This window comes from Pleurodeles waltl, chromosome 7 (assembly GCF_031143425.1).
Source record: "Pleurodeles waltl isolate 20211129_DDA chromosome 7, aPleWal1.hap1.20221129, whole genome shotgun sequence".
Classification (NCBI taxonomy): domain Eukaryota; kingdom Metazoa; phylum Chordata; class Amphibia; order Caudata; family Salamandridae; genus Pleurodeles; species Pleurodeles waltl.
In genome coordinates, this window is record NC_090446.1 from 628,769,364 (window position 1) to 628,791,698 (window position 22,335).

Here is a 22,335-nt window from a genome sequence, read left to right on the forward strand (position 1 = left end):
AAATGAGAGCAAAAAGTGTTTTTTTGGCCAAATTTTGAGGTTTGCAGAGGATTCTGGGTCACAGAATCTGGTCACAGCCCCACAAGTCACCCCATCTTGGATTCCCCTAAGTGTCTAGTTTTCAAAACTGTGCAGGTTTGCTAGGTTTACCTAGGTGCCGGCTAAGCTAGAGTAGAAAATCGACAGCTAGGCACTTTGCAAAAAACAGCTCTGTTTTCTTTGTGAAAATGTGATGTGTCCACGTTGTGTTTTAGGGCTTTTCCTGTTGCGGGCGCTAGGCCTACCCTCACAAGTGAGGTACCATTTTTTTCGGGAGACATGGGGAATTGCTGGGAGAAAGGAAATGTGTGGCTCCTTTCTGATTCCAGAAATTTCTGTCACCGAAATGAGAGGAAAAAGTGTTTTTTTGGCCAAATTTTGAAGTTTGCAGAGGATTCTGGGTAACAGAATCTAGTCAGAGCCCCACAAGTCACCCCATCTTGGATTCCCCTAGGTGCCTAGTTTTCAAAACTGTGCAGGTTTGCTAGGTTTACCTAGGTGCCGGCTGAGCTAGAGGCCAAAATCTACAGCTAGGCACTTTGCAAAAAACAGCTCTGTTTTCTTTGTGAAAATGTGATGTGTCCACGTTGTGTTTTTGGTCTTTTCCTGTTGCGGGCACTAGGCCTACCCCCACAAGTGAGGTACCATTTTTATCGGGAGACATGGGGAAACGCTGGGTGGAAGGAAATTTGTGGCTCCTCTCTGATTCCTGAACTTTCTGTCACTGAAATGAGAGCAAAAAGTGTTTTTTTGGCCAAATTTTGAGGTTTGCAGAGGATTCTGGGTAACAGAATCTCGTCAGAGCCCCACAAGTCACCCCATCTTGGATTCCCCTAGGTGTCTAGTTTTCAAAACTGCGCAGTTTTGCCAGGTTTCCCTAGGTGCCGGCTGAGCTAGAGGCCAAAATCTACAGCTAGGTGCTTTGCAAAAAACAGCTCTGTTTTCTTTGTGAAAATGTGATGTGTCCATGTTGTGTTTTAGGGCTTTTCCTGTTGCGGGCGCTAGGCCTACCCCTACAAGTGAGGTACCATTTTTATAAGGAGACATGGGGAAATGCTGGGTGGAAGGAAATTTGTGGCTCCTCTCTGATTCCAGAACTTTCTGTCACCGAAATGAGAGGAAAAAGTGTTTTTTTTTGGCCAAATTTTGAGGTTTGCAGAGGATTCTGGGTAACAGAATCTGGTCAGAGCCCCACAAGTCACCCCTTCCTGGATTCCCCTAGGTGTCTAGTTTTACAAACTGTGCAGTTTTGCTAGGTTTCCCTAGGTGCTGGCTGAGCTAGAGGCCAAAATCCATAGCTAGGTGCTTTGCAAAAAACAGCTCTGTTTTCTTTGTGAAAATTTGATGTGTCCACATTGTGTTTTTGGGGCTTTTACTGTCGAGGGCGCCAGGCCTATCCACACAAGTGAGGTGCCATTTGTATAGGGAGACATGGGGGAACGCTGGGTGGAAGGAAATTTGTGGCTCTGCTCTGATTCCAGAACTTTCTGTCACCAAAATGGCAGGAAAAAGTGTTTTTTTGGCCAAATTTTGAGGTTTGCAGAAGATTCTGGGTAACAGAATCTGGTCAGAGCCCCACATGTCACCCCATCTTGGATTCCCCTTGGTGTCTAGTTTTCAAAACTGTGCAGGTTTGCTAGGATTCTCTGGGTGCCGGCTGAGCTAGAGGCCAAAATCTACAGCTTGGCACTTTCCAAAAAACAGCTCTGTTTTCTTTGTGAAAATGTGATGTGACCACGTTGTGTTTTCGGGCTTTTCCTGTTGCGGGCGCTAGGCCTACCCCCACAAGTGAGGTACCATTTTTATCGGGAGACATGGGGAAACGCTGGGTGGGAGGAAATTTGTGGCTCCTCTCTGATTCCAGAACTTTCTGTCACTGAAATAAGTGGAAAAAGTGTTTTTTGGGCCCAATTTTGAGGTTTGCAGAGGATTCTGGGTATCAGAATCTAGTCAGAGCCCCACAAGTCACGCCATCTTGGATTCCCATAGGTGTCTAGTTTTCAAAACTGCGCAGTTTTGTTAGGTTTCCCTAGGTGCTGGCTGAGCTAGAGGCTAAAATCCATAGATAGGTGCTTTGCAAAAAACAGCTCTGTTTAATTTGTGAAAATGTGATGTGTCCACGTTGTGTTTTGGGGCTTTTTCTGTTCCGGGCGCTAGGTCTACCCCCACAAGTGAGGTACCATTTTTATCGGGAGACATGGGGAAACGCTGGGTGGAAGGAAATTTGTGGCTCCTCTCTGATTCCAGAACTTTCTGTCACCGAAATGAGAGGAAAAAGTGTTTTTGTTGGCCAAATATTGAGGTTTGCAGAGGATTCTGGGTAACAGAATCTAGTCAGAGATCCACAAGTCAACCCATCTTGGATTCCCCCAGGTGTCTAGTTTTCAAAACTGCACAGTTTTGCTTGGTTTCCCTAGGTGCCGGCTGAGCTAGAGGCCAAAATCTACAGCTAGGCACTTTGCAAAAAACAGCTCTGTTTTCTTTGTGAAAATGTGATGTGTCCACGTTGTGTTTTGGGGCTTTTCCTGTTGCGGGCGCTATGTCTACCCCCACAAGTGAGGTACCATTTTTATCGGGGGACATGGGGAAACGCTGGTTGGAAGGAAATTTGTGGCTCCTCTCTGATTCCAGAACTTTCTGCCACTGAAATGAGAGCAAAAAGTGTTTTTTTGGCCAAATTTTGAGGTTTGCAGAGGATTCTGGGTAACAGAATCTGGTCAGAGCCCCACAAGTCACCCCATCTTGGATTCCCCTAAGTGTCTAGTTTTCAAAACTGTGCAGGTTTGCTAGGTTTACCTAGGTGCCGGCTAAGCTAGAGTACAAAATCTACAGCTAGGCACTTTACAAAAAACAGCTCTGTTTTCTTTGTGAAAATGTGATGTGTCCACGTTGTGTTTTAGGGCTTTTCCTATTGCGGGCGCTAGGCCTACCCTCACAAGTGAGGTACCATTTTTTTCAGGAGACATGGGGAATTGCTGGGAGAAAGGAAATGTGTGGCTCCTTTCTGATTCCAGAAATTTCTGTCACCGAAATGAGAGGAAAAAGTGTTTTTTTGGCCAAATTTTGAAGTTTGCAGAGGATTCTGGGTAACAGAATCTAGTCAGAGCCCCACAAGTCACCCCATCTTGGATTCCCCTAGGTGCCTAGTTTTCAAAACTGTGCAGGTTTGCTAGGTTTACCTAGGTGCCGGCTGAGCTAGAGTACAAAATCTACAGCTAGGCACTTTGCAAAAATCAGCTCTGCTTTCTTTGTGAAAATGTGATGTGTCCACGTTGTGTTTTAGGTCTTTTCCTGTTGCGGGCACTAGGCCTACCCCCACAAGTGAGGTACCATTTTTATCGGGAGACATGGGGAAACGCTGGGTGGAAGGAAATTTGTGGCTCTGCTCTGATTCCAGAACTTTCTGTCACCAAAATGGGAGGAAAAAGTGTTTTTTTGGCCAAATGTTGAGGTTTGCAGAAGATTCTGGGTAACAGAATCTTTTCAGAGCCCCACAAGTCACCCCATCTTGGATTCCCCTTGGTGTCTAGTTTTCAAAACTGTGCAGGTTTGCTAGGATTCTCTAGGTGCCGGCTGAGCTAGAGGCCAAAATCTACAGCTTGGCACTTTCCAAAAAACAGCTCTGTTTTCTTTGTGAAAATGTTATGTGACCACGTTGTGTTTTGGGGCTTTTCCTGTTGCGGGCGCTAGGCCTACCCCCACAAGTGAGGTACCATTTTTATCGGGAGACATGGGGAAACGCTGGGTGGGAGGAAATTTGTGGCTCCACTCTGATTCCAGAACTTTCTGTCACTGAAATGAGTGGAAAAAGTGTTTTTTTGGCCCAATTTTGAGGTTTGCAGAGGATTCTGGGTAACAGAATCTAGTCAGAGCCCCACAAGTCACGCCATCTTGGATTCCCATAGGTGTCTAGTTTTCAAAACTGCGCAGTTTTGTTAGGTTTCCCTAGGTGCTGGCTGAGCTAGAGGCCAAAATCCATAGATAGGTGCTTTGCAAAAAACAGCTCTGTTTTCTTTGTGAAAATTTGATGTGTCCACGTTGTGTTTTGGGACTTTTCCTGTCGCAGGCTCTAGGCCTAGCCCCACAAGTGAGGTACCATTTTTATCGGGAGACATAGGGAAACGCTGGGTGGAAGGAAATTTGTGGCTCCTCTCTAATTCCAGAACTTTCTGTCACTGAAATGAGAGGAAAAAGTGTTTTTTTGGCCCAATTTTTTGAGGTTTGTAGAGGATTCTGGGTAACAGAATCTAGTCAGAGCCCCACAAGTCACCCCATCTTGGATTCCCCTAGGTGTCTAGTTTTCAAAACTGCACAGTTTTGCTAGGTTTCCCTAGGTGCCGGCTGAGCTAGAGGCCAAAATCTACAGCTAGGTGCTTTGCAAAAAACAGCTCTGTTTTCTTTGTGAAAATGTGATGTGTCCACGTTGTGTTTTACGGCTTTTCCTGTTGCGGGCGCTAGGCCTACCCCCACAAGTGAGGTACCATTTTCATCGGGAGACATGGGGAATTGCTGGGAGAAAGGAAATGTGTGGCTCCTTTCTGATTCCAGAACTTTCTGTCACCGAAATGAGAGGAAAGAGTGTTTTTTTGGCCCAATTTTTTGAGGTTTGTAGAGGATTCTGGGTAACAGAATCTAGTCAGAGCCCCACAAGTCACCCCATCTTGGATTCCCCTAGGTGTCTAGTTTTCAAAACTGCGCAGTTTTGCTAGGTTTCCCTAGGTGCCGGCTGAGCTAGAGGCCAAAATCTACAGCTAGGTGCTTTGCAAAAAACAGCTCTGTTTTCTTTGTGAAAATGTGATGTGTCCACGTTGTGTTTTAGGGCTTTTCCTGTTGCGGGCGCTAGGCCTACCTCCACAAGTGAGGTACCATTTTTATCAGGAGACATGGGGAAATGCTGGGTGGAAGGAAATTTGTGGCTCCTCTCTGATTCCAGAACTTTCTGTCACCGAAATGAGAGGAAAAAGTGTTTTTTTTGTCCAAATATTGAGGTTTGCAGAGGATTCTGTGTAACAGAATCTAGTCAGAGATCCACAAGTCACCCCATCTTGGATTCCCCCAGGTGTCTAGTTTTCAAAACTGCACAGTTTTGCTTGGTTTCCCTAGGTGCCGGCTGAGCTAGAGGCCAAAATCTACAGCTAGGCACTTTGCAAAAAACAGCTCTGTTTTCTTTGTGAAAATGTGATGTGTCCACGTTGTGTTTTGGGGCTTTTCCTGTTGCGGGCGCTAGGTCTACCCCCACAAGTGAGGTACCATTTTTATCGGGGGACATGGGGAAACGCTGGTTGGAAGGAAATTTGTGGCTCCTCTCTGATTCCAGAACTTTCTGCCACTGAAATGAGAGCAAAAAGTGTTTTTTTGGCCAAATTTTGAGGTTTGCAGAGGATTCTGGGTAACAGAATCTGTTCAGAGCCCCACAAGTCACCCCATCTTGGATTCCCCTAAGTGTCTAGTTTTCAAAACTGTGCAGGTTTGCTAGGTTTACCTAGGTGCCGGCTGAGCTAGTGTACAAAATCTACAGCTAGGCACTTTGCAAAAATCAGCTCTGCTTTCTTTGTGAAAATGTGATGTGTCCACGTTGTGTTTTAGGTCTTTTCCTGTTGCGGGCACTAGGCCTACCCCCACAAGTGAGGTACCATTTTTATCAGGAGACATGGGGAAATGCTGGGTGGAAGGAAATTTGTGGCTCCTCTCTGATTCCAGAACTTTCTGTCACCGAAATGAGAGGAAAAAGTGTTTTTTTTGGCCAAATTTTGAGGTTTGCAGAGGATTCTGGGTAACAGAATCTGGTCAGAGCCCCACAAGTCACCCCTTCCTGGATTCCCCTAGGTGTCTAGTTTTACAAACTGTGCAGTTTTGCTAGGTTTCCCTAGGTGCCGGCTGAGCTAGAGGCCAAAATCCATAGCTAGGTGCTTTGCAAAAAACAGCTCTGTTTTCTTTGTGAAAATTTGATGTGTCCACATTGTGTTTTTGGGGCTTTTACTGTCGAGGGCGCCAGGCCTATCCACACAAGTGAGGTGCCATTTGTATAGGGAGACATGGGGGAACGCTGGGTGGAAGGAAATTTGTGGCTCTGCTCTGATTCCAGAACTTTCTGTCACCAAAATGGGAGGAAAAAGTGTTTTTTTGGCCAAATTTTGAGGTTTGCAGAAGATTCTGGGTAACAGAATCTGGTCAGAGCCCCACAAGTCACCCCATCTTGGATTCCCCTTGGTGTCTAGTTTTCAAAACTGTGCAGGTTTGCTAGGATTCTCTAGGTGCCGGCTGAGCTAGAGGCCAAAATCTACAGCTTGGCACTTTCCAAAAAACAGCTCTGTTTTCTTTGTGAAAATGTTATGTGACCACGTTGTGTTTTGGGGCTTTTCCTGTTGCAGGCGCTAGGCCTACCCCCACAAGTGAGGTACCATTTTTATCGGGAGACATGGGGAAACGCTGGGTGGGAGGAAATTTGTGGCTCCACTCTGATTCCAGAACTTTCTGTCACTGAAATGAGTGTAAAAAGTGTTTTTTTGGCCCAATTTTGAGGTTTGCAGAGGATTCTGGGTAACAGAATCTAGTCAGAGCCCCACAAGTCACGCCATCTTGGATTCCCATAGGTGTCTAGTTTTCAAAACTGCTCAGTTTTGTTAGGTTTCCCTAGGTGCTGGCTGAGCTAGAGGCCAAAATCCATAGATAGGTGCTTTGCAAAAAACAGCTCTGTTTTCTTTGTGAAAATTTGATGTGTCCACGTTGTGTTTTGGGACTTTTCCTGTCGCAGGCTCTAGGCCTAGCCCCACAAGTGAGGTACCATTTTTATCGGGAGACATAGGGAAACGCTGGGTGGAAGGAAATTTGTGGCTCCTCTCTAATTCCAGAACTTTCTGTCACTGAAATGAGAGGAAAAAGTGTTTTTTTGGCCAAATTTTTTGAGGTTTGTAGAGGATTCTGGGTAACAGAATCTAGTCAGAGCCCCACAAGTCACCCCATCTTGGATTCCCCTAGGTGTCTAGTTTTCAAAACTGCGCAGTTTTGCTAGGTTTCCCTAGGTGCCGGCTGAGCTAGAGGCCAAAATCTACAGCTAGGTGCTTTGCAAAAAACAGCTCTGTTTTCTTTGTGAAAATGTGATGTGTCCACGTTGTGTTTTACGGCTTTTCCTGTTGCGGGCGCTAGGCCTACCCCCACAAGTGAGGTACCATTTTTATCGGGAGACATGGGGAATTGCTGGGAGAAAGGAAATGTGTGGCTCCTTTCTGATTCCAGAACTTTCTGTCACCGAAATGAGAGGAAAGAGTGTTTTTTTGGCCCAATTTTTTGAGGTTTGTAGAGGATTCTGGGTAACAGAATCTAGTCAGAGCCCCACAAGTCACCCCATCTTGGATTCCCCTAGGTGTCTAGTTTTCAAAACTGCGCAGTTTTGCTAGGTTTCCCTAGGTGCCGGCTGAGCTAGAGGCCAAAATCTACAGCTAGGTGCTTTGCAAAAAACAGCTCTGTTTTCTTTGTGAAAATGTGATGTGTCCACGTTGTGTTTTAGGGCTTTTCCTGTTGCGGGCGCTAGGCCTACCTCCACAAGTGAGGTACCATTTTTATCAGGAGACATGGGGAAATGCTGGGTGGAAGGAAATTTGTGGCTCCTCTCTGATTCCAGAACTTTCTGTCACCGAAATGAGAGGAAAAAGTGTTTTTTTTGTCCAAATATTGAGGTTTGCAGAGGATTCTGGGTAACAGAATCTGGTCAGAGCCCCACAAGTCACCCCATCTTGGATTCCCCCAGGTGTCTAGTTTTCAAAACTGTGCAGGTTTGCTAGGTTTACCTAGGTGCCGGCTAAGATAGAGTAAAAAATCTACAGCTAGGCACTTTGCAAAAAACAGCTCTGTTTTCTTTGTGAAAATGTGATGTGTCCATGTTGTGTTTTAGGGCTTTTCCTGTTGCGGGCGCTAGGTCTACCCCCACAAGTGAGGTACCATTTTTATCGGGGGACATGGGGAAACGCTGGTTGGAAGGAAATTTGTGGCTCCTCTCTGATTCCAGAACTTTCTGTCACTGAAATGAGAGCAAAAAGTGTTTTTTTGGCCAAATTTGGAAGTTTGCAGAGGATTCTGGGTAACAGAATCTGGTCAGAGCCCCACAAGTCACCCCATCTTGGATTCCCCCAGGTGTCTAGTTTTCAAAACTGTGTAGATTTGCTAGGTTTACCTAGGTGCCGGGTAAGCTAGAGTACAAAATCTACAGCTAGGCACTTTGCAAAAAACAGCTCTGTTTAATTTGTGAAAATGTGATGTGTCCATGTTGTGTTTTGGGGCTTTTTCTGTTGCGGGCGCTAGGTCTACCCCCACAAGTGAGGTACCATTTTTATCGGGAGACATGGGGAAACGCTGGGTGGAAGGAAATTTGTGGCTCCTCTCTGATTCCAGAACTTTCTGTCACTGAAATGGGAACAAAAAGTGTTTTTTTGGCCAAATTTTGAGGTTTGCAGAGGATTCTGGGTAACAGAATTTCGAAAGAGCCCCACAAGTCACCCCATCTTGGATTCCCCTAGGTGTCTAGTTTTCAAAACTGCGCAGTTTTGCTAGGTTTCCCTAGGTGCTGGCTGAGCTAGAGGCCAAAATCTACAGCTAGGTGCTTTGCAAAAAACAGCTCTGTTTTCTTTGTGAAAATGTGATGTGTCCACGTTGTGTTTTAGGGCTTTTCCTGTTGCGGGCGCTAGGCCTACCCCCACAAGTGAGGTACCATTTTTATCGGGAGACAAGGGGAATTGCTGGGAGAAAGGAAATGTGTGGCTCCTTTCTGATTCCAGAACTTTCTGTCACCGAAATGAGAGGAAAGAGTGTTTTTTTGGCCAAATTTTGAGGTTTGCAGCGGATTCTGGGTAACAGAATCTAGTCAGAGCCCCACAAGTCACCCCATCATGGATTCCCCTAGGTGTCTAGTTTTCAAAACTGTGCAGGTTTGGTAGGTTTACCTAGGTGCCGGATGAGCTAGAGGCCAAAATCTACAGCTTGGCACTTTGCAAAAAACAGCTCTGTTTTCTTTCTGAAAATGTGATGTGTCCACGTTCTGTTATAGGGCTTACCTGTTGCGGGCGCTAGGCCTACCCCCACAAGTGAGGTACCATTTTTATCAGGAGACATGGGGAAATGCTGGGTGGAAGGAAATTTGTGGCTCCTCTCTGATTCCAGAACTTTCTGTCACCGAAATGAGAGGAAAAAGTGTTTTTTTTGGCCAAATATTGAGGTTTGCAGAGGATTCTGGGTAACAGAATCTAGTCAGAGATCCACAAGTCACCCCATCTTGGATTCCCCCAGGTGTCTAGTTTTCAAAACTGCACAGTTTTCCTAGGTTTCCCTAGGTGCCGGCTGAGCTAGAGGCCAAAATCTACAGCTAGGCACTTTGCAAAAAACAGCTCTGTTTTCTTTGTGAAAATGTGATGTGTCCACGTTGTGTTTTGGGGCTTTTCCTGTTGCAGGCGCTAGGTGTACCCCCACAAGTGAGGTACCATTTTTATCGGGGGACATGGGGAAACGCTGGTTGGAAGGAAATTTGTGGCTCCTCTCTGATTCCAGAACTTTCTGCCACTGAAATGAGAGCAAAAAGTGTTTTTTTGGCCAAATTTTGAGGTTTGCAGAGGATTCTGGGTAACAGAATCTGGTCAGAGCCCCACAAGTCACCCCATCTTGGATTCCCCTAGGTGTCTAGTTTTCAAAACTGTGCAGGTTTGGTAGGTTTACCCAGGTGCCGGCTGAGCTAGAGGACAAAATCTACAGCTAGGCACTTTGCAAAAAACAGCTCTGTTTTCTTTCTGAAAATGTGATGTGTCCACGTTCTGTTTTAGGGCTTACCTGTTGCGGGCGCTAGGCCTACCCCCACAAGTGAGGTACCATTTTTATCAGGAGACATGGGGAAATGCTGGGTGGAAGGAAATTTGTGGCTTCTCTCTGATTCCAGAACTTTCTGTCACCGAAATGAGAGGAAAAAGTGTTTTTTTTGGCCAAATATTGAGGTTTGCAGAGGATTCTGGGTAACAGAATCTAGTCAGAGATCCACAAGTCACCCCATCTTGGATTCCCCCAGGTGTCTAGTTTTCAAACCTGCACAGTTTTGCGAGGTTTCCCTAGGTGCCGGCTGAGCTAGAGGCCAAAATCTACAGCTAGGCACTTTGCAAAAAACAGCTCTGTTTTCTTTGTGAAAATGTGATGTGTCCACGTTGTGTTTTGGGGCTTTTCCTGTTGCGGGCGCTAGGTCTACCCCCACAAGTGAGGTACCATTTTTATCTGGGGACATGGGGAAACGCTGGTTGGAAGGAAATTTGTGGCTCCTCTCTGATTCCAGAACCTTCTGTCACTGACATGAGAGCAAAAAGTGTTTTTTTGGCCAAATTTTGAGGTTTGCAGAGGATTCTGGGTAACAGAATCTGGTCAGAGCCCCACAAGTCACCCCATCTTGGATTCCCCCAGGTGTCTAGTTTTCAAAACTGTGCAGGTTTGCTAGGTTTACCTAGGTGCCGGCTAAGCTAGAGTAGAAAATCGACAGCTAGGCACTTTGCAAAAAACAGCTCTGTTTAATTTGTGAAAATGTGATGTGTCCACGTTGTGTTTTGGGGCTTTTTCTGTTGCGGGCGCTAGGTCTACCCCCACAAGTGAGGTACCATTTTTATCGGGAGACATGGGGAAACGCTGGGTGGAAGGAAATTTGTGGCTCCTCTCTGATTCCAGAACTTTCTGTCACTGAAATGAGAGCAAAAAGTGTTTTGTTGGCCAAATTTTGAGGTTTGCAGAGGATTCTGGGTAACAGAATTTCGTGAGAGCCCCACAAGTCACCCCATCTTGGATTCCCCTAGGTGTCTAGTTTTCAAAACTGTGCAGTTTTGCTATGTTTCACTAGGTGCCGGGTGAGCTAGAGGCCAAAATCTACAGCTAGGTGCTTTGCAAAAAACAGCTCTATTTTCTTTGTGAAAATGTGATGTGTCCACGTTGTGTTTTAGGGCTTTTCCTGTTGCGGGCGCTAGGCCTACCCCCACAAGTGAGGTACCATTTTTATCGGGAGACAAGGGGAATTGCTGGGAGAAAGGAAATGTGTGGCTCCTTTCTGATTCCAGAACTTTCTGTCACCGAAATGAGAGGAAAGAGTGTTTTTTTGGCCAAATTTTGAGGTTCGTAGCGGATTCTGGGTAACAGAATCTAGTCAGAGCCCCACAAGTCACCCCATCTTGGATTCCCCTAGGTGTCTAGTTTTCAAAACTGTGCAGGTTTGGTAGGTTTACCTAGGTGCCGGATGAGCTAGAGGCCAAAATCTACAGCTAGGCACTTTGCAAAAAACAGCTCTGTTTTCTTTCTGAAAATGTGATGTGTCCACGTTCTGTTTTAGGGCTTACCTGTTGCGGGCGCTAGGCCTACCCCCACAAGTGAGGTACCATTTTTATCAGGAGACATGGGGAAATGCTGGGTGGAAGGAAATTTGTGGCTCCTCTCTGATTCCAGAACTTTCTGTCACAGAAATGAGAGGAAAAAGTGTTTTTTTTGGCCAAATATTGAGGTTTGCAGAGGATTCTGGGTAACAGAATCTAGTCAGAGATCCACAAGTCACCCCATCTTGGATTCCCCCAGGTGTCTAGTTTTCAAAACTGCACAGTTTTGCTAGGTTTCCCTAGGTGCCGGCTGAGCTAGAGGCCAAAATCTACAGCTAGGCACTTTGCAAAAAACAGCTCTGTTTTCTTTGTGAAAATGTGATGTGTCCACGTTCTGTTTTAGGGCTTACCTGTTGCGGGTGCTAGGTCTACCCCCACAAGTGAGGTACCATTTTTATCGGGGGACATGGGGAAACGCTGGGTGGAAGGAAATTTGTGGCTCCTCTCTGATTCCAGAACTTTCTGTCACCGAAATGAGAGGAAAAAGTGTTTTTTTTGGCCAAATTTTGAGGTTTGCAGACGATTCTGGGTAACAGAATCTGGTCAGAGCCCCACAAGTCACCCCTTCCTGTATTCCCCTAGGTGTCTAGTTTTACAAACTCTGCAGTTTTGCTAGGTTTCCCTAGGTGCCGGCTGAGCTAGAGGCCAAAATCCATAGCTAGGTGCTTTGCAAAAAACAGCTCTGTTTTCTTTGTGAAAATTTGATGTGTCCACATTGTGTTTTTGGGGCTTTTACTGTTGATGGCGCCAGGCCTATCCACACAAGTGAGGTGCCATTTGTATAGGGAGACATGGGGGAACGCTGGGTGGAAGGAAATTTGTGGCTCTGCTCTGATTCCAGAACTTTCTGTCACCAAAATGGGAGGAAAAAGTGTTTTTTTGGCCAAATTTTGAGGTTTGCAGAAGATTCTGGGTAACAGAATCTGGTCAGAGCCCCACAAGTCACCCCATCTTGGATTCCCCTTGGTGTCTAGTTTTCAAAACTGTGCAGGTTTGCTAGGATTTTCTAGGTGCCAGCTGAGCTAGAGGCCAAAATCTACAGCTTGGCACTTTCCAAAAAACAGCTCTGTTTTCTTTGTGAAAATGTGATGTGACCACGTTGTGTTTTGGGGCTTTTCCTGTTGCGGGCGCTAGGCCTACCCCCACAAGTGAGGTACCATTTTTATCGGGAGACATGGGGAAACGCTGGGTGGGAGGAAATTTGTGGCTCCTCTCTGATTCCAGAACTTTCTATCACTGAAATGAGTGGAAAAAGTGTTTTTTTGGCCCAATTTTGAGGTTTGCAGAGGATTCTGGGTAACAGAATCTAGTCAGAGCCCCACAAGTCACCCCATCTTGGATTCCCATAGGTGTCTAGTTTTCAAAACTGCGCAGTTTTGTTAGGTTTCCCTAGGTGCTGGCTGAGCTAGAGGCCAAAATCTACAGCTAGGTGCTTTGCAAAAAACAGCTCTGTTTTCTTTGTGAAAATGTGATGTGTCCACGTTGTGTTTTACGGCTTTTCCTGTTGCGGGCGCTAGGCCTACCCCCACAAGTGAGGTACCATTTTTATCGGGAGACATGGGGAATTGCTGGGAGAAAGGAAATGTGTGGCTCCTTTCTGATTCCAGAACTTTCTGTCACCGAAATGAGAGGAAAGAGTGTTTTTTTGGCCAAATTTTGAAGTTTGCAGAGGATTCTGGTTAACAGAATCTAGTCAGAGCCCCACAAGTCACCCCATCTTGGATTCCCCTAGGTGTCTAGTTTCCAAAACTGCGCAGTTTTGTTGGTTTCCCTAGGTGCCGGCTGAGCTAGAGGCCAAAATCTACAGCTAGGTGCTTTGCAAAAAACAGCTCTGTTTTCTTTGTGAAAATGTGATGTGTCCACGTTGTGTTTTAGGGCTTTTCCTGTTGCGGGCGCTAGGCCTACTCCCACAAGTGAGGTACCATTTTTATCAGGAGACATGGGGAAATGCTGGGAGGAAGCAAATTTGTGGCTCCTCTCTGATTCCAGAACTTTCTGTCACCGAAATGAGAGGAAAAAGTGTTTTTTTTGGCCAAATATTGAGGTTTGCAGAGGATTCTGGGTAACAGAATCTAGTCAGAGATCCACAAGTCACCCCATCTTGGATTCCCCCAGATGTCTAGTTTTCAAAACTGCACAGTTTTGCTAGGTTTCCCTAGGTGCCGGCTGAGCTAGAGGCCAAAATCTACAGCTAGGCACTTTGCACAAAACAGCTCTGTTTTCTTTGTGAAAATGTGATGTGTCCACGTTGTGTTTTGGGGCTTTTCCTGTTGCGGGCGCTAGGTCTACCCCCACAAGTGAGGTACCATTTTTATCGGGGGACATGGGGAAACGCTGGTTGGAAGGAAATTTGTGGCTGCTCTCTGATTCCAGAACTTTCTGTCACTGAAATGAGAGCAAAAAGTGTTTTTTTGGCATAATTTTGAGATTTGCAGAGGATTCTGGGTAACAGAATCTGGTCAAAGCCCCACAAGTCACCCCATCTTGGATTCCCCTAGGTGTCTAGTTTTCAAAACTGTGCAGGTTTGCTAGGTTTACCTAGGTGCCGGCTAAGCTAGAGTACAAAATCTACAGCTAGGCACTTTGCAAAAAACAGCTCTGTTTTCTTTTTGAAAATGTGATGTGTCCACGTTGTGTTTTGGGGATTTTTCTGTTGCTGGCGCTAGGTCTACCCCCACAAGTGAGGTACCATTTTTATCGGGAGACATGGGGAAACGCTGGTTGGAAGGAAATTTGTGGCTCCTCTCTGATTCCAGAACTTTCTGTCACTGAAATGAGAGCAAAAAGTGTTTTTTTGGCCAAATGTTGAGGTTTGCAGAGGATTCTGGGTAACAGAATCTGGTCAGAGCCCCACAAGTCACCCCATCTTGGATTCCCCCAGGTGTCTAGTTTTCAAAACTGTGCAGATTTGCTAGGTTTACCTAGGTGCAGGCTTAGCTAGAGTACAAAATCTACAGCTAGGCACTTTGCAAAAAACAGCTCTGTTTAATTTGTGAAAATGTGATGTGTCCACGTTGTGTTTTGGGGCTTTTTCTGTTGCGGGCGCTAGGTCTACCCCCACAAGTGAGGTACCATTTTTATCGGGAGACATGGGGAAACGCTGGGTGGAAGGAAATTTGTGGCTCCTCTCTGATTCCAGAACTTTCTGTCACTGAAATGAGAACAAAAAGTGTTTTTTTGGCCAAATTTTGAGGTTTGCAGAGGATTCTGGGTAACAGAATTTCGAAAGAGCCCCACAAGTCACCCCATCTTGGATTCCCCTAGGTGTCTAGTTTTCAAAACTGCGCAGTTTTGCTAGGTTTCCCTAGGTGCCGGCTGAGCTAGAGGCCAAAATCTACAGCTAGGTGCTTTGCAAAAAACAGCTCTGTTTTCTTTGTGAAAATGTGATGTGTCCACGTTGTGTTTTAGGGCTTTTCCTGTTGCGGGCGCTAGGCCTACCCCCACAAGTGAGGTACCATTTTTATCGGGAGACAAGGGGAATTGCTGGGAGAAAGGAAATGTGTGGCTCCTTTCTGATTCCAGAACTTTCTGTCACCGAAATGAGAGGAAAGAGTGTTTTTTTGGCCAAATTTTGAGGATTGCAGACGATTCTGGGTAACAGAATCTAGTCAGAGCCCCACAAGTCACCCCATCTTGGATTCCCCTAGGTGTCTAGTTTTCAAAACTGTGCAGGTTTGGTAGGTTTACCTAGGTGCCGGATGAGCTAGAGGCCAAAATCTACAGCTAAGCACCTTGCAAAAAACAGCTCTGTTTTCTTTCTGAAAATGTGATGTGTCCACGTTCTGTTTTAGGGCTTACCTGTTGCGGGCGCTAGGCCTACCCCCACAAGTGAGGTACCATTTTTATCAGGAGACATGGGGAAATGCTGGGTGGAAGGAAATTTGTGGCTCCTCTCTGATTCCAGAACTTTCTGTCACCGAAATGAGAGGAAAAAGTGTTTTTTTGGGCCAAATATTGAGGTTTGCAGAGGATTCTGGGTAACAGAATCTAGTCAGAGATCCACAAGTCACCCCATCTTGGATTCCCCCAGGTGTCTAGTTTTCAAAACTGCACAGTTTTGCTAGGTTTCCCTAGGTGCCGGCTGAGCTAGAGGCCAAAATCTACAGCTAGGCACTTTGCAAAAAACAGCTCTGTTTTCTTTGTGAAAATGTGATGTGTCCACGTTGTGTTTTGGGGCTTTTACTGTTGCGGGCGCTAGGTCTACCCCCACAAGTGAGGTACCATTTTTATCGGGGGACATGGTGAAACGCTGGTTGGAAGGAAATTTGTGGCTCCTCTCTGATTCCAAAACTTTCTGTCACTGAAATGAGAGCAAAAAGTGTTTTTTTGGCCAAATTTTGAGGTTTGCAGAGGATTCTGGGTAACAGAATCTGGTCAGAGCCCCACAAGTCACCCCATCTTGGATTCCCCTAGGTGTCTAGTTTTCAAAACTGTGCAGGTTTGCTAGGTTTACCTAGGTGCCGGCTAAGCTAGAGTACAAAATCTACAGCTAGGCACTTTGCAAAAAACAGCTCTGTTTTCTTTGTGAAAACGTGATGTGTCCACGTTGTGTTTTAGGGCTTTTCCTGTTGCGGGCGCTAGGCCTACCCTCACAAGTGAGGTACCATTTTTTTCGGGAGACATGGGGAATTGCTGGGAGAAAGGAAATGTGTGGCTCCTTTCTGATTCCAGAAATTTCTGTCACCGAAATTAGAGGAAAAAAAGTTTTTTTGGCCAAATTTTGAAGTTTGCAGAGGATTCTGGGTAACAGAATCTAGTCAGAGCCCCACAAGTCACCCCATCTTGGATTCCCCTACGTGCCTAGTTTTCAAAACTGTGCAGGTTTGCTAGGTTTACCTAGGTGCCGGCTGAGCTAGAGTACAAAATCTACAGCTAGGCACTTTGCAAAAAACAGCTCTGTTTTCTTTGTGAAAATGTGATGTGTCCACGTTGTGTTTTAGGGCTTTTCCTGTTGCGGGCGCTAGGCCTACCCCCACAAGTGAGGTACCATTTTTATCAGGAGACATGGGGAAATGCTGGGTGGAAGAAAATTTGTGGCTCCTCTTTGATTTCAGAACTTTCTGTCTCCGAAATGAGAGGAAAAAGTGTTTTTTTTGGCCAAATTTTGAGGTTTGCAGAGGATTCTGGGTAACAGAATCTGGTCAGAGCCCCACAAGTCACCCCATCTTGGATTTCCCTAGGTGTCTAGTTTTCAAAACTGTGCAGGTTTGCTAGGATTCTCTAGGTGCAGGCTGAGCTAGAGGCCAAAATCTACAGCTTGGCACTTTCCAAAAAACAGCTCTGTTTTCTTTGTGAAAATGTGATGTGACTACGTTGTGTTTTGGGGCTTTTCCTATTGCGGGTGCTAGGCCTACCCCCACAAGTGAGGTACCATTTTTATCGGGAGACATGGGGAAACGCTGGGTGGGAGGAAATTTGTGGCTCCTCTCTGATTCCAGAACTTTCTGTCACTGAAATGAGTGGAAAAAGTGTTTTTTTGGCCCAATTTTGAGGTTTGCAGAGGATTCTGGGTAACAGAATCTAGTCAGAGCCCCACAAGTCACCCCATCTTGGATTCCCATAGGTGTCTAGTTTTCAAAACTGCGCAGTTTTTCTAGGTTTCCCTAGGTGCTGGCTGAACTAGAGGCCAAAATCCATAGATAGGTGCTTTGCAAAAAACAGCTCTGTTTTCTTTGTGAAAATTTGATGTGTCCACGTTGTGTTTTGGGACTTTTCCTGTCGCAGGCTCTAGGCCTAGCCCCACAAGTGAGGTTCAATTTTTATCGGGAGACATAGGGAAACGCTGGGTGGAAGGAAATTTGTGGCTCCTCTCTAATTCCAGAACTTTCTGTCACTGAAATGAGAGGAAAAAGTGTTTTTTGTCCCAATTTTTTGAGGTTTGTAGAGGATTCTGGGTAACAGAATCTAGTCAGAGCCCCACAAGTCACCCCATCTTGGATTCCCCTAGGTGTCTAGTTTTCAAAACTGCTCAGTTTTGCTAGGTTTCCCTAGGTGCTGGCTGAGCTAGAGGCCAAAATCCATAGCTAGGTGCTTTGCAAAAAACAGCTCTGTTTTCTTTGTGAAAATTTGATATGTCCACGTTGTGTTTTAGGGCTTTTCCTGTTGCGGGCGCTAGGCCTACCCCCACAAGTGAGGTACCATTTTTATCGGGAGATATGGGGAATTGCTGGGAGAAAGGAAATTTGTGGCTCCTCTCTGATTCCAGAACTTTCTGTCACCGAAATGAGAGGAAAAAGTGTTTTTTGGCCAAATTTTGAGGTTTGCAGAGGATTCTGGGTAACAGAATCTAGTCAGATCCCCACAAGTCACCCCATCTAGGATTCCCCTAGGTGTCTAGTTTTCAAAACTGTGCAGTTTTGCTAGGTTTCCCTAGGTGCTGGCTGAGCTAGAGGCTGAAATCCATAGCTAGGTGCTTTGCAAAAAACAGCTCTGTTTTCTTTGCGAAAATTTGATGTGTCCACGTTGTGTTTTGGGTCTTTTCCTGTCGCAGTCTCTAGGTCTACCCCCACAAGTGAGGTACCATTTTTATCAGCAGACAAGGGAAAATGCTGGGTGGAAGGAAATTTGTGGCTCCTCTCTGATTCCAGAACTTTCTGTCACCGAAATGAGAGGAAAAAGTGTTTTTTGGGCCAAATTTTGAGGTTTGCAGAGGATTCTGGGTAACAGAATCTGGTCAGAGCCCCACAAGTCACCCCTTCCTGGATTCCCCTAGTTGTCTAGGTTTCAAAACTGTGCAGTTTTGCTAGGTTTCACTAGGTGCCGGTTGAGCTAGAGGCCAAAATCCATAGCTAGGTGCTTTGCAAAAAACAGCTCTGTTTTCTTTGTGAAAATTTGATGTGTCCACATTGTGTTTTGGGGCTTTTACTGTCGCGGGCGCTAGGCCTATCCACACAAGTGAGGTGCCATTTTTATAGGGAGACATCGGGGAACGCTGGGTGAAAGGAAATTTGTGGCCCTGCTCTGATTCCAGAACTTTCTGTCACCGAAATGGGAGGAAAAAGTGTTTTTTTGGCCAAATTTTGAGGTTTGCAGAAGATTCTGGCTAACAGAATCTGGTCAGAACCCCAAAAGTCACCCCATCTTGGATTCCCCTAGGTGTCTAGTTTTCAAAACTGTGCAGGTTTGCTAGGTTTCTCTAGGTGCCGGCTGAGCTAGAGGCCAAAATCTACAGCTTGGCACTTTCAAAAAAACAGCTCTGTTTTCTTTGTGAAAATGTGATGTGACCACGTTGTGTTTTGGGACTTTTCCTGTTGAGGGCGCTAGGCCTACCCCCACAAGTGAGGTACCATTTTTATCGGGTGACATGGGGAAACGCTGGGTGGGAGGAAATTTGTGGCTCCTCTCTGATTCCAGAACTTTCTGTCACTAAAATGAGTGGAAAAGATGTTTTTTTGGCCCAATTTTGAGGTTTGCAGAGGATTCTGGGTAACAGAATCTAGTCAGAGCCCCACAAGTCACCCCATCTTGGATTCCCATAGGTGTCTAGTTTTCAAAACTGCACAATTTTGCTAGGTTTCTCTAGGTGCTGGCTGAGCTAGAGGCCAAAATCCATAGATAGGTGCTTTGCAAAAAACAGCTCTGTTTTCTTTGTGAAAATTGGATGTGTCCCCGTTGTGTTTTGGGACTTTTCCTGTCGCAGGCTCTGGGCCTAGCCCCACAAGTGAGGTACCATTTTTATCAGGAGACAAGGGAAAATGCTGGGAGAAAGGAAATTTGTGGCTCCTCTCTGATTCCAAAACTTTCTGTCACCGAAATGAGAGGAAAAAGTGTTTTTTTTTGGCCAAAGTTTGAAGTTTGCAGAGGATTCTGGGTAACAGAATCTAGTCAGAGCCCCACAAGTCACCCCATCTTGGATTCCCCTAGGTGTCTAGTTTTCAAAACTGTGCAGGTTTGGTAGGTTTACCTAGGTGCCGGCTGAGCTAGAGGGCAAAATCTACAGCTAGGCACTTTGCAAAAAACAGCTCTGTTTTCTTTCTGAAAATGTGATGTGTCCACGTTCTGTTTTAGGGCTTACCTGTTGCGGGCGCTAGGCCTACCCCCACAAGTGAGGTACCATTTTTATCAGGAGACATGGGGAAATGCTGGGTGGAAGGAAATTTGTGGCTCCTCTCTGATTCCAGAACTTTCTGTCACCGAAATGAGAGGAAAAAGTGTTTTTTGGGGCCAAATTTTGAGGTTTGCAAAGGATTCTGTGTAACAGAGCCTGGTCAGAACCCCACAACTCACCCAATCTTGGATTCACCTAGGTGTCTAGTTTTCAAAACTGTGCAGGTTTGCTAAGTTTCCCTAGGTGCCGGCTGAGCTAGAGGCCAAAATCTACAGCTAGGCACTTTCCAAAAAACAGCTCTGTTTTCTTTGTGAAAATGTGATGTGTCCACGTTGTGTTTTGGGGCTTTTCCTGTTGCGGGCGCTAGTCCTACCCCCACAAGTGAGGTACCATTTGTATCCGGAGACATGGGGAAACGCTGGGTGGAGGAAATTTGTGGCTCCTCTCTGATTCCAGAACTTTCTGTCACTGAAATGTGAGGAAAAAGTATTTTTTTTTGGCCCAATTGTGAGGTTTGCAAAGGATTCTGGGTAACAGAACCTTGTCAGAACCCGACAAGTCACCCCATCTTGGATTCCCCAGGTGTCTAGTTTTTAAAACTGTGCAGGTTTGCTAGGTTTCCTTAGGTGCCGGCTGAGCTAGAGGCCAAAATCTACAGCTAGGCACTTTGCAAAAAACAGCTCTGTTTTCTTTGTGAAAATGTGATGTGTCCACGTTGTGTTTTAGGGCTTTTCCTGTTGCGGGCGCTAGGCCTACCCCCACAAGTGAGGTACCATTTTTATCGGGAGACATGGGGAATTGCTGGGAGAAAGGAAATGTGTGGCTCCTTTCTGATTCCAGAACTTTCTGTCACCGAAATGAGAGGAAAAAGTGTTTTTTTGGCCAAATTGTTAAGTTTGCAGAGGATTCTGGGTAACAGAATCTAGTCAGAGCCCCACAAGTCACCCCATCTTGGATTCCCCTAGGTGTCTAGTTTTCAAAACTGTGCAGGTTTGGTAGGTTTACCTAGGTGCCGGCTGAGCTAGAGGCCAAAATCTACAGCTAGGCACTTTTGAAAAAACAGCTCTGTTTTCTTTCTGAAAATGTGATGTGTCCAAATTCTGTTAAAGGGCTTACCTGTTGCGGGTGCTAGGCCTACCCCCACAAGTGAGGTACCATTTTTATCAGGAGACATGGGGAAATGCTGGGCGGAAGGAAATTTGTGGCTCCTCTCTGATTCCAGAACTTTCTGTCACCGAAATGAGAGGAAAAAGTGTTGTTTTTGGCCAAATATTGAGGTTTGCAGAGGATTCTGGGTAACAGAATCTAGTCAGAGATCCACAAGTCACCCCATCTTGGATTCCCCCAGGTGTCTAGTTTTCAAAACTGCACAGTTTTGCTAGGTTTCCCTAGGTGCCGGCTGAGCTAGAGGCCAAAATCTACAGCAAGGCACTTTGCACAAAACAGCTCTGTTTTCTTTGTGAAAATGTGATGTGTCCACGTTGTGTTTTGGGGCTTTTCCTGTTGCGGGCGCTAGGTCTACCCCCACAAGTGAGGTACCATTTTTATCGGGAGACATGGGGAAACGCTGGTTGGAAGGAAATTTGTGGCTCCTCTCTGATTCCAGAACTTTCTGTCACTGAAATGAAAGCAAAAAGTGTTTTTTTGGCATAATTTTGAGATTTGCAGAGGATTCTGGGTAACAGAATCTGGTCAGAGCCCCACAAGTCACCCCATCTTGGATTCCCCTAGGTGTCTAGTTTTCAAAACTGTGCAGGTTTGCTAGGTTTACCTAGGTGCCGGCTAAGCTAGAGTACAAAATCTACAGCTAGGCACTTTGAAAAAAACAGCTCTGTTTTCTTTGTGAAAATGTGATGTGTCCACGTTGTGTTTTGGGGCTTTTCCTGTTGCGGGCGCTAGTCCTACCCCCACAAGTGAGGTACCATTTGTATCCGGAGACATGGGGAAACGCTGGGTGGAGGAAATTTGTGGCTCCTCTCTGATTCCAGAACTTTCTGTCACTGAAATGTGAGGAAAAAGTATTTTTTTTTGGCCCAATTGTGAGGTTTGCAAAGGATTCTAGGTAACAGAACCTTGTCAGAACCCGACAAGTCACCCCATCTTGGATTCCCCAGGTGTCTAGTTTTTAAAACTGTGCAGGTTTGCTAGGTTTCCTTAGGTGCCGGCTGAGCTAGAGGCCAAAATCTACAGCTAGGCACTTTGCAAAAAACAGCTCTGTTGTCTTTGTGAAAATGTGATGTGTCCACGTTGTGTTTTAGGACTTTTCCTGTTGCGGGCGCTAGGCCTACCCCCACAAGTGAGGTACCATTTTTATCGGGAGACATGGGGAATTGCTGGGAGAAAGGAAATGTGTGGCTCCTTTCTGATTCCAGAACTTTCTGTCACCGAAATGAGAGGAAAAAGTGTTTTTTTGGCCAAATTGTTAAGTTTGAAGAGGATTCTGGGTAACAGAATCTAGTCAGAGCCCCACAAGTCACCCCATCTTGGATTCCACTAGGTGTCTAGTTTTCAAAACTGTGCAGGTTTGGTAGGTTTACCTAGGTGCCGGCTGAGCTAGAGGCCAAAATCTACAGCTAGGCACTTTTGAAAAAACAGCTCTGTTTTCTTTCTGAAAATGTGATGTGTCCAAATTCTGTTAAAGGGCTTACCTGTTGCGGGTGCTAGGCCTACCCCCACAAGTGAGGTACCATTTTTATCAGGAGACATGGGGAAATGCTGGGCGGAAGGAAATTTGTGGCTCCTCTCTGATTCCAGAACTTTCTGTCACCAAAATGAGAGGAAATAGTGTTTTTTTTGGCCAAATTTTGAGGTTTGTAGAGGATTCTGGGTAACAGAATCTGGTCAGAGCTCCACAAGTCACCCCATCTTGGA